General features: G+C 31.5%; 1 protein-coding gene across 1 annotated transcript in view; it reads left to right on the top strand.

Moving 5' to 3' along the window:
- The window catches only part of LOC145316286 (uncharacterized), a 157,876-nt gene that overhangs the window by 22,541 nt on the left and 122,168 nt on the right, over positions 1 to 13,167 (top strand). The window lies entirely within an intron of this gene.

Here is a 13,167-nt window from a genome sequence, read left to right on the forward strand (position 1 = left end):
TAAAAATCTTCTTTATATGCAAATAAGGTTCATTATTTTTATGTCTTTACATTAGATATACACAGAATAGAGAAACAAATATGTTATTTTTGTTTCAATCAATGTATTTGATTTTTTTATTTTAGCAAAGCTACCCTTTTCACTTTGTCTGTCCGTTCGTCATTTTGTCGGTATGTAACGCAATAAGGGAAATGGTATTTACTCGGCTGCTATTAAAACTAGAACTCTGATTTTTCTTGTCAACATTCCGACATATCTAGGTATATATCATTTATATAGTAGCTTTATTATTTCGAATATTAAAATATAGAAATAAAAGATAAACTTGTATTAGCAGCCGCTGTCAGCTGTTTCTATTTTATCTTTGGGGCTTGGCAGCTGCACTTTCGTGGCTTTAAAGAAGAAATCCTAATTAAAAAAAAAATTTAAAAAATGACTGTGATCTTCCGCTAACTTGAGTGCAGTATTATTTTTATGTAATCCAGACCATTAGAAATGCAGGAATCGAACCCTTGCCCGCAACAAACCACACTTTACACATTATTGTTTTGCTAGAGCCTACTCATAGTACAACAATTCAACGAGAGACAATTTCTCTGAAGAATAACTACTCTGCCTCCAGCATTTCCGCCATTTTGATAACAGTTCTTCAAAACTCCTCTGTGTATTAGTAATGAAGAGGACTTTTGGGGAGCGATAAGACAAATATTGGTTTCTTAAGAAAAAATATCCTTTCCCGACAACAATTATGTTGAGAAGAGTTGATGATGGAAACAATTGGGGTGAGAGGTCCCCACAGTTCTTGGGTAGGTATTAATTTCAGCTAATTGTTATGCTAAGTAAAATACCCATACATCATAATAAATCATGCACCAAGGCAGTTTTTGTTATTCTCACTATTATAACAACACAACGCAAACTTCAGTGTATTAATTTGAGGAGGGTAAAAAGAGCAAGCATAGGGGGCGTGCTATTTGTCGACATAAAAACATTAATATATTTATTCTATCTTACATAAAGCCTTGCCCTCCTTAGTTAATGATATTTGATATATATTTGTTTAAACGAAAAAGCAAGCAAGCTAATTTACTTTAATTTTTTGGAGGGGGGACTTCTTTTAGCGATTTATTTTGGGAAGGTAGAGACACCCTCTGTCATCGGTTAGCGAGGTATTTTGCTGCACTTGTTAGATAGACACACACACACACACACATATATCCTAATACTTTTAATTAAGGATTGCTGTAATATGCAATGAGTACTTGATAAAATCTCAATTCATTTGTCATACGAGTGTCAACCTACTGCATAATTTATTTAAATTTTTATAAAATTTAACCAACAAGTAGATATCTAGGTGATTATTATGCCACAATTTGTGAATAAAATTGTCCTTGTTAGTAAATGGAAATGGTTTGTTGTGTTGAACTTCCTGCCTACCCTCAACTACAGTTTCCTTGAAATTTGAAAGGATTTCAGAAAAAAACATAATGAACAAGTTTATCTTTACTTAAAAGAAAGTTGTGTAAATTCAAATTTGGGAAAAAGTATTTAAAAGCCGTTTTGAAATACCATTGTTGACACTATGTATAGCAGAAGAAAGAATAGTTATATATATCTTGCCATCAAAACTTTAAAGTGTCTTATAACATTAAAAGTATTTTTTTTTTTGGGGGGGGGGATTCTCAAATGGTTTCTTAAATTTCTTTTACTTGATGGAAAAAATGTAATAAAATTAAATTACATAAAATATCAATAAAAGATAGTAAAAAATGAATCAACTGCCTTACTAAACACAACAGTGAAAACATTTAAGTTGTGCAGTGTCATTGCAGTAAAATGAAACATATTTTTTGTTTTTCTACAAAAAATTACTAAAAGTCATAATTTTTTGTTCAACTCATAAGTAAAAATATATTTAGATCAGTCCGTGGAATCCAGGGAGGAATTGGACACTAGGCTATTTATTACACTAGTCCCCAAAGTTTTATAATAACTTTTTCTTATTAGTTTGCTAAACAACTTTGGTGACTTTTATTATGTTTTTATTGGTTGGTTCATTAAGTTGAGTGGCAAAACGTTTCAACCATTAATTGTAATCTACAGAAGGGGCAATTTTGTGTTTCATCATTGTGGATGTATATCAATTCATCAGTCATTGTCTTATCCCTTTAAATCTCTAGTGGAATTTCATAAAAGCATAGTTATAAATAGTTTAACTTTTGTGGCATAACTTCATGTTTTAAAATTTGATTCTTGTAGTAAATAAGTACAATAAAATCTAATATCGCATCGTATTTTATACAAGTTTCCGCGGATATTAAAATATAAATTATAAGATTAAAACCATTTTTTAGACATAAGAGACTAAGGACCAGGCTTACAAAACTGGTATTAATTTAATGATTTTTATTTTAATGTTGACGGAAAATTGTCTGTAATACGATGCTACACATTATTTTTAAATTTTTATTTATCATGATTAAATTATACTCGAGGAAGTTGAGCAAAGAAGAATAAATTTCCCCCGGGGCAGCTTTAGATTTCTTGTGGCCTATTCAGGTTTTTCAAACAATTTTTTATCACTTAACAATTTATTCTTTACCAACAAAAAAACTGACCATGGACTAGGAATTCAGTATTTTTTTATCATAGAATGTTAGGAAGTTTGGATTTTATACTGATAAAGATTTTAAAAGTTTGTCTTATGATTTTTATTTCAAATAGTTTATGATTTACATATGAATGTAGAATATACGTGAATAAAATGACAGGGGAAAAATTGTCGTCAGTTTAGCTTGCTTACTTTGACATCATTTATTAGTCCATTCTTTCATCCAGTAGGAGAAAAGAGAATGAAGTAAAGAAGGTGGATCGTTATTTTAGCCCACTACACGTTTCACTATATTAAATTGATATACGGTACTTAAGGAAACGAATTATAAAGTACATTTTCTCCAATCAGAAGCATTATGTAAGCTAGTTTTTCAACAAATATAAATTATTTTAAATTTTTTGTTTATTAAAAGTCATTAAAGAAAAGTTTGACCTCACCCCATTGCGTAAGTAAAAGCGCCAAAAGGCAGCAAGCGCAAAACCAAACTTGGGTATATTACCAACTTTTTTATCACACATACATTCACACACACACACACACACAAACACACACACACACACAAACACACACACACACACAAACACACACACATGGGCACATAACACATACTTTAAACTTGTTTGGGTCAGTATATGATCATGTGCGTGCGTGTACTCTCTGTGTGCGTGCGTGTGTGTGAATACCATTGGGCGGATTTTAAACTTGAGAGGTCAAGGGGAAATTTTAGAGCAATTTTTTATCCTTTTATATGAGGGGATGCCTTGAGATAGAGGACAGGGATAAAGGGAACAATGATTGTTAGATTAATCTACATTACTTTCTTCCCCCAAATTAAAACCAGCTATTGTAACCTGAGTTTTAAGTATGATATTTGGAAAAAAGATTAATTTATCCTCAATTGTCTCATCCCTGTATCCCTGTGCGGTGAGTGAGTGGCCCAAGCAGTACACTGTAAAACTCATGAAGTTTCCACAGATAAAAGTATAAATAACTAAGCTACAATAAACATTAGGCCATGGCAATTTAATGTTTATTAAAATCTCAAAAATGGCTTTTTAAGAAAAAATATTTGCAATCAAATGGATATAGAATATACGTTGATATTATGACAGGGGAAAAATTGTCGTCAGTTTAGGTTGCTAACATGGGCTTATTGTTTTGGTCAGTTCGTTCATCTAGTAGGAGGGTAGCGGATGGGGTGGATGGTAGATATTGTTATATTGGCCATCTACGATTTTCGCATTATAAGAGTACATGATAATCTGTTGTAAGATCCAAGTAACATTAAATCCATGAAATTTTGCACCAATTTTCTTGTTCCAAGTTGCTAGAGCACTTGTTTATGCCGAGTGTGTAATTGCAATTTTAGAAGGTTAAAACATTTCAATATTTTTGCGGTCTTTTGCATTACGGGCCTCTACAGAGAGAAATTTGCACAAATATTTTAGGGCAATTCAAGTTTACCTTGTTATAAACATTTTTTAGATTTAACAGAAAATTGGATAATTACATGAAAATAAACCAAAAAATTATACAAAATACAAAAAAAATTGATGTAGATTATTTAACATATAAATAAAGTCACAAACTGAAGCATGCACAGAAATTTTGTGGAAAAAAGTAAATTTGTTGCATGTCATGTCTTGTATTCCAGAAGTCTTTTAGTAGTGCATCTACACTTCAACAATTATATATCTGTAATGCGTACGTCACTTCGTCCGAGTACTTTTCTATTTTACAAGGATGACAAAACCCATAAAAGCGAAGCTCTGAAATCAAACGGTAGACCAAATTAACACGAACTCTTGTAGAATGTGAAAACTTAATAAGCTTACTTTAAAAGTATAAATAAAATTGTAACTTATTGCAAAATTACGCACTTACAAGATTCGGTTAGGGGACATATTGACATTTTGTGACTTAATTATAGATATGCGTCGCTTGAAATATTATATCTAGTTGTGGCGTTTTAGATGTTTTGGATCTACTGCAGATCTACCGCACACCATTTTAAGCGGCATAAGAATGCCTACAAATAATCTGGAATAGCCAAGATCCAATTATGCACATGGAAACCTTCACTGAAGAAAAAACGCGTAAAATAGGTCTTTATTCGCGCATTTCTCTGCACTGCGAGATAATTATGCATTTTTGATTTATGGCTATTCCAGATTATTTGTAGGCCTTCTTATGCCGCTTAAAACAGTGTGCGGGCATGATCTGTACGTTCAGCCGTTTGGCGGCTAGCAGCCTTTAAAATTCATTGATTTTTGGAAATATTGCTTACCAGCAATATTTTACCGTGAACTGCAGTAGATCGGATGTTTTCATTCTTGTTATATGTTCTTGTATATTTTATTGCAAATTTGAACAATATTAAGGATAATTTACACATTTGTAGATCTATAACTATGTATCAAACTATAATAAGCTTTTCATAACAAGGATATTTATGTACAAAAAAGCGCATAAAAACATAATTATTTAAGAAAAATTTAGAATAAAATATAAATTTTTTATAGAAAAGAACAGTAAATAAATATACAGAAATATTTTAGATTATCTAATATTATCCTCAGTAAAATCAATTTACATTTAACAAAAATCTCAGTCGCAGAAAACCATTGTAAGAACGGTAACTATGTTAGAGAGAGGGATGTAATTTCTTGCCAAATGTGAGTAGTGCCGCACGGACAGACCCTTGTTATAGAATAGCTGCGCTACTTAAAATAGCATTAAGAGATGACTCCAGATAAGAAAGTAAGATTTATTATGAGGAAGCTGAAGCTTGCTGTAAAATGTATATCTATGTGTTTATATTTAATAAGGTTAAGAAGATACTAAATCAGTTATAAAATATATCTATTAAGGTTTTATTGAATAGTATCGGTCAATATCCGGAGGATTAAAACAGATTCTCAGTCATACTGAAAAATCATGTATTTCATCGACATTATAGACAATTTTAAACAAATATTATGATGAAAATCATAAAATTAATACCATTATTAATTTTTTCTTTTATTTAAAACATTAATCCTTAGAACCTTTTAATAATAAAACTTTGACGTTTAATAATCTTATTTTTTTAGGTAAGTTAGTGCCTCACTTTCTACATTTCAATTGTTGATGGGTTCTTCTCGGCTTTTTAATAAAGTGGTCATACTCATGGCTGACATATTGTTGATGTGTTAAAATATAACATATTTTATCTTATTCTCTAGTCGATATTTTGCGGATATTCTCATAATTTATGCATTATTATTACAGGCTTAAGTTGATGTAATATTAACACAAAAGCTTTAAAATGAAAGCTTTAGTTAAATGGTTCTAAAAACTTGTCGTCAATTTAGGTTTCTAACATGGAACTCATTTACTGTTTAGTTCGTTCATCCATTAGAAGAGGAGAGGATAGGGTAATGGGGGTTGATGAGAGGATCGTTGTTTTAGCCAGCTGTAAGTTTCAATTTATTCAAGAACATGATAATCTGGCGTAAGCTCCAAGTAATAATAAATCCATTCTTAGTTAGTTTGACAAAATATTCCTAAAATATCTAAAAATGTTTTAGATCAAACTAGGAAGACGTTAAGAACATAATACATGCGTTGTGGAGTGGTATATATACTATATTTATGTAAATTTAAACTACATATTCATTTTTGTATCATTTTCCATGAATATGTATAAACAAGTAATCTGTTCTACAACCCGAGGAGAGTTATTATAACAAACAGCTAATTCAAAGTATAAAGGTCGTGAGGCATTTTAAATATACGTTTCTGTGTGTTTGGATAATGTATGTGTATGCAGGGTGGGAGAGGACATTGGGCTGTTTATTATACACGACCCCAAAGTTTTTTAATACCAACTTTGATGACTTTTATTGAATTTTGATAGAATGGTTCGTTAACTTGAGTGTCCAAATGTTTTAACTTATAATTATAACTAAAAAAGGAGTAATTTTGTTCATTGTCGTTGGAGATGTACATCAATTTATTGGCCATTGTCTTAACCCTTTAGATTCCTGTTATGTTTGTGTTTATTAAAGAACTGTTTGAAAAAGTTAGTTATACTCCAAAAGCTTTTTACTCATATCTATAAAACAATATCGTCAATCAACATGGATCTCACTTGTTGGACAGTTCGTTCATTGGGTAGAGAGGGAGGGGAGTAAAGGGAGTGATCGTTGTGTTAGCCAGCTACAAGTTTCACTTTACTTGAGAACATGAAAATCTGGTGTAAGATCCAAGTAATAATATATCCATTTCATATATGATGTATAGAAAGGAAGAAGAAGGGTGATGAAGGGTAATCAATCTATTATTACCTGGATGTTGCACCAGATTTTTATGTACTCTTATATAGTGATGCTCGCAGCTTGCTATAATAACGATAACTATCATACACCACCTATACAGCATCCCTTCACCTCCTAAATGAAGTTCTTCGTAGCAAGATAAATTGACAAATTTTCCCCTGATCAATTTATCCACATATATCCTTATATCCATTTGAAGGGTGCAAATGAATTTTTAACTATTTTCCTAACCACTGAGATTTACAACCTGAAAACATTGTAAAACTTGAAGTAAAATTGTTTTCTCCTGACATTTAGCCCCTGTCAAATATAGGTTTTTAATATTTTTGAGAAATCCAAATATCAGAATAAAGTATCTATTGAAACTGGAAAAATGGATATATTATATAATAATATTGGATCTTACACTAGGTTTTCATGTTCTCTAATAAAGTGAAACTTGTAGCTGGCTAAAATAACGATTCCCCCCTTCTTCCCCCTTTATCACATTCCCTCTCCTTCTACTGGATGAAGTAACCAAAACAATAAATCAGTTCAATGTTAGCAAGCTAAATTGGCGAAAAATTTTCAATAATATTTACGTTTATTCTACGAATCTACACCCATTACTAGAGGAATTTTTTTACTTACAATTTAAAAAGAATAAATCAAAAGTGGTAGTGTCTTATAGATCATCAACATACTTTTTTATGCGATAAAAAGCCTGAAATAACGTCTATGGAGGTGTAAACCTTGAGGGTATTTCTGTTAACACCCCCATACCTCCCCTGTTAGCACGCCCCTACAGAGGTATCTAACTTTAAGGAATTTTGAAATTGCCACATTGATGTAAATTATACCTGACTTACAGTTTTAAATTTAATATCACGACTTTTGCAAATATGTTGACCATGTACTCTGAAAAACTTTTTAGGATAAAAATTTACTCCTTACTTAAAAGATTTAACCCGCGACTGTAGCGCGTAAAACTGATGGAAGTGATTGGTTCGAATTCTAGCACTAATACCGTAATAACCAAGATGATGATAGTATTAATGAAAATGGGTGCCTTGTCTTAAAACATATGCAACTCATTACAAAGGTCGTCAAAGTATTAGGTTGGTTGTCTTTCTGTCGTATAGTTAAGATAATAGTGCCGTAGATCCTAAAATTTGTAATGAAAATTTTAAATTAAAAAAAAAGATCTGATTCAAGATACTAATATTAGACCGACCTTTAAAGAAAATAAAAGTATTTTCAACTTCTCAACCCTTGAATATTTTATCCTTCCAGATTTTATAAATTCATAGGACTACGAAAATGTGTCAAAATTGTACCTATAATTATATTTTGTTGCCTTATCTTAGGTTATGTCCATATTTTCTGAATATGCCTCCAGTTATAATTGTTTCCTTATTATAAAAATTATAATGGCAATTAGAAAAAAATATTTAAAAAATTCTTTATATTACATTTGAGATTAAATAATCTGTAAGTTTTATAAGTTACTGTGCCCCCAGGTGGAAGAGCTTAGTAAAAAATATAACCAATTCGCACTAGATTTTTCGATTTCTGAGATCTTTAGCTTCAGACATAAAGAAAGTTGTCACTTATATAATGGGATATATACTTCTTAGTAAAATTTTGATAAATTAGCGGTTACACCTCTAGCCTATAGAGGCTTTTTAATGAATGTTTTGTTTTCTAAAAATAGCCTAAATCTATCTAATAGCATACCGAAAGGTTGCCTGAAAATCAAAACCTCATTGGCAAACCCTTAATTGAGATCATTTGCTTCAAACATTAAAAAAAGCCTTTTATTAATTTCATACAAGTATCTTTTTGATTAAAGTTATGTTGATTCTTAGGTTTGATGGAATTTCACTACGTGATATCACATGGACGTAAACCTTCTTGGTGTTTGTATCATTTTAATAATAATTACGATGATTGCTCTATCTTTGGTTTTATATAGTTGTTAACACACGGAAAATGTAAATTTGAACTCACGATCTGGATCCATTTTGCATAATCCTTGAAAATTTATATTAAGATATGGTGTGGCTGAGTGGAAGCTGGGTCTGTATGCACTGTGCACGCCCCTTTTTTAAAAGTAGCATAGGAATTCTATAAGTCACTTTGTCAGTAAGGATTTAGCCTACATAATTAAAACGAATCTTTGTTCATTTTTGAGTCTTCATGCTTATTATAAAATTGTCTAACAATGGACATAGAATATACGTAAGATGATGACATTGGAAAAATTTAAAAATGCTAACATTGACATCATTTATTGGTCATTTTGTTCATTCAGTAAGAGGGATGGGGATGGCATAAAGGTGGTGGATGCGGAAATCGTTAGCCAGCTACAAGTTTCACTTTATTAGAGTACATGATAATCTGGTTTAAGATAATAAGCAATAATAAATCCATAAACTTACCTTTTAATATGTATATTTGACTAATTTAAAAAACATTCGCTATTATTGGAAAATATACATTTTTGTTTTTATGAAATATATATTCAGAAATGCTTCATGTTGGCAGTAGGGGAGTAAAGATAAATAGGTAGCCAAAAATGTCAACGGTATATTTTTTTTTAAACGATATTCCATGACTTTAATTTTTTATAAAAATTATAATAACTTGATAATTCTTCAAATAAATTTAAATTTCTTTTTATAAAACTTTGAAGCCATTAACTTAAAACCTACATTAAAATTTTAGAAAAGCTTTCTTTGAGATAGATAAGAATAGTTATTTATCGCATCGTATTATAGATAGCTTTCCGCGGATGTTAATGTGAAAAATTACAAGGTTAAAGCCAGTTTTGTTCGCCCTGACAAAAACTGGTATTGATTTCATGAATATAATTTTAATATTCGTCGAAAATTGTCAATAATACGATTTTTCAATCTGGATGAGAACCGGTTCTAATCCAGTGGAAATTATTCGGTTTCGAAGTCGTTGGAATTTTAAAAAATAGAAATAGATCTTTGAAGCTATTAACTTAAACGTACAGTAAAATTATAGAAAAGGCCTTAAATTTTCTTCTCTAAGATAGATTAGAATTAATTATCTATTAAGAAGGAATTTCATATTTCTCAGCGAATGGTCGTTTGGACAGACCATTAAGGAAAAATCATTTATCCTAAATGGTCGCCCAAACTTATTTGTTGAGTTTAAACAGTTAAATGTTCACTCTAAATGGTTTAAAATTTATAAAAGATAAGACAATAGGCAATAAATTGATTTACTTCCCAGTGATGAAAGCAAATTTAAACCTTCTTAAGATTAAAATCATCAGTAAAAATGTGTGGACACTTCTAGTTTTTGAAACCAATCAATATTTGAAAAAAGTCACATTTTTAAGCCAGCTCATAAGAGAACGCGTATAAAAATCTTTTGGTACTTGTTTTACCTTCTCGTTCTTACAATTTTACTTTTCTACAATTAAGTAAATACAGTACAAACCTCTGCATTGATTATTGTCGGCCATCCTAAAGCTTATCATTTAACAATAGGTGAATGAGTTTCTAGTTATTGATAGTTTGTCTTGTAATAATAGAATCGTAGTATTGGTTTTTGGGCCAAAGTTTAAGTTGTTTCTTCCAATTTTTAATAGTTTTTATCTTTGATTACACTTGTTTGATGTTTTTTTTGTAAATAGAGGCCTCGAGTGGCACGTGAGGAGGAGGGTCGTTGGTTGGAATTAGTCCCATCCCATTTTTATTTTAGTTTTAAAAAGTAAAAGTTATTTTTTTTTAGAAATGGTAATTTTTTCTAAGGGCTTTTTCCGTTTGGAGGGGGGGGGGGAGGGTGGTACTCTCCCCTGAAATAGTTAAAAACCTTCCCTTGACCTATAAGAAGCTTCAATGTAAAGTAGAACCATACAGGTTCAGCCATTAGCGAGATCCTTTGCTACAGCTTAATACATTATATTAGGATAGATATTACAGAAAAGTGTTCTACAATTTATGCACTAAATACCCCGAACTTTTTAGGCAAGCTTTGCAATAGCCTCTCGCAAATTTTGTGCATTTTCTAGAAGGTTCAGGTAACCTCTTTCTTTGAGGAACAAATCCCTATGAGTTAAGGGCGAAGCTACGTGTTACCAACAAGAAAAAAAGAAACATAAGCTACAAATCTTTGTAGAACATAGAACCTAAACTTTCACACTACTCGCCATGAAGCCTAACATTGCTTATGCCTGCATGTTTAATATTTCAAAAAGTCATAAATATGTCGTAAGAGAAATTCATTGCATTGTAGAATTAATAATGGATGTAGATTATAATATACGTGGATATTATGACAGGGGGAAATTGTCGTCAATTTAGGTTGCCATTTCCCCTCGCATTTATTGGTCGGGCCGTTTATACAATAGGAAGGGAGGGGATGGGGTAAAATGGGGGATGGGGGAGATCGTTATTTAAGCCCGCTACAGAGTTAACTTTTTTTTATATGAGATGAAAATCTGGTGTAACATCCAAGTAATAATAAATCTATTTACACAATACTCATTTATACTTTGACTCGGATTGTTTTTGAAATACTATCGGTTTTTCGTTAATTTATTATAAACGAAACGTGTTAGAGACACAATTACAGAGTAGCATCGCTACTGAAAGCTATCTGAAGGTAACAATAAGATGCATTTCATTATTTAAAAATATTGTTAAGGTACGAGAATAGAATATATAAACGAGCATTTTAGAAAGTAGCACGTAAACTATTTCTATAATATATTGGCTGCACCCATTGCCTTAAGGGTAAATGATTTAAGTGGAGGAGTTACAGCTTTTAGCATCCATCCGCTCCGCCCCCCTCACAATTTTTCATTATCTATAATACAAAGTAGAAAGATGTCTGTCTGTCCGTCGATCTGAAGCTTAAGATCTCGGTAACCGCTGAACCGATAGGGTTATACTCTTCAGGGAATATACCTACTGGCCCTGTGGTGTTTTTGGTATTTTCTTAGGGAGGGGGGGGGACACCCCAGCCCCCTAAAAAATCAAAAAACAATATTTTTTCTTTTTATAAACTAAAACAAATAAGCGAAGCCTCCGTAAAAAAGTCCCAATACTTTTTTCGTTTCGAACGGTTTTATATATGTAGGAAGGGGACTTCCCAATACTTCTTTTGGAAAAGCCTCTAGGGGCTAGGGGCAAAGTGTAAAGGCGGTCTTAGGTGCTATTCTCAGAAAAGATTTGCACATGATTTTTCCAAGTAGTTCATGCAAAGTGGTCAAGCTTTGCCGTTTCAGAAAACTTAAAAGACACAGACTCCAAATTACAGATTAAAAATTATCTGTATTTCACTGGGTCTGTGCACTATGGACAAATTGGAAGGTTGTATGTGAGGCATTGTGCTTCGAGTCTTTGATTATCTGAATTGATTAAAAAGATGAATTGTACACTTGTAACGACTGATTACTTTCTTCAAGTAAAGTTTGATTTTTAGATTTTTTTCTTAATCCAGTCTAAACTAAATTAACAAAATGTTGAACGTTAATATCGGTTATTGAAAATATAATTACATAGGACAGACTTCAAACATATTAAAAATTACATTTTTGCGAAGCTTTAAAATATTATATCTGGCGTTACAAAAAAAAATGTGTATGTGTGTCGAACTTTTTTTCGCACCGCGTGTTATACTTTGAATTTGTATGCATAAATTGGTTATGCCCCGGGTGAAAGTGGGGCCTTACTGCACCCTTACAACCCCCCTCCCCCACTATACCCCGAAACATTTCGTTTTTATCCTATCCTTGATATGAAAAGGTTTTAAAGAGCTGATGTAATGATTTTGAATTTGATGTTGGCTGATTTTCTGTGGGGTTTAGCGCCAAGGTTTTCCTTGCTAAAAAATAATAATAATTCAAAGTGCATCTTTTTTTCTATACCTTTAAGTGCCAAGTATGTTTTCGGGTATTTAAAAGTTTTACATACTTTTTTAGTGTAGTTTTTATAGCCTGTTTAACCCTAACATATAATTTAAATGATAATACAAACATTGCATATAGATATATAATATAAGATAATTGCTTCTCTGTCATATTTAGATTTATTTCTATGCAAATAGTTTGTTCTTGTCAATCAACCTGTACAGGGAAATACTGCAATTGACTTCATTAAATTATCAATTGATAACCCACATTACACCCTTCATACAAATGTTTTGAAATAAACTCAGCGTTTAATAAAAAAACTACTGGAAGGTTAGTCGAAAAATTATTAGGCGGTGTTA

The sequence above is a fragment of the Acartia tonsa genome, chromosome 4 (genome assembly GCF_053477335.1).
Source record: "Acartia tonsa isolate MP-2025a chromosome 4, ASM5347733v1, whole genome shotgun sequence".
Lineage (NCBI taxonomy): Eukaryota > Metazoa > Arthropoda > Copepoda > Calanoida > Acartiidae > Acartia > Acartia tonsa.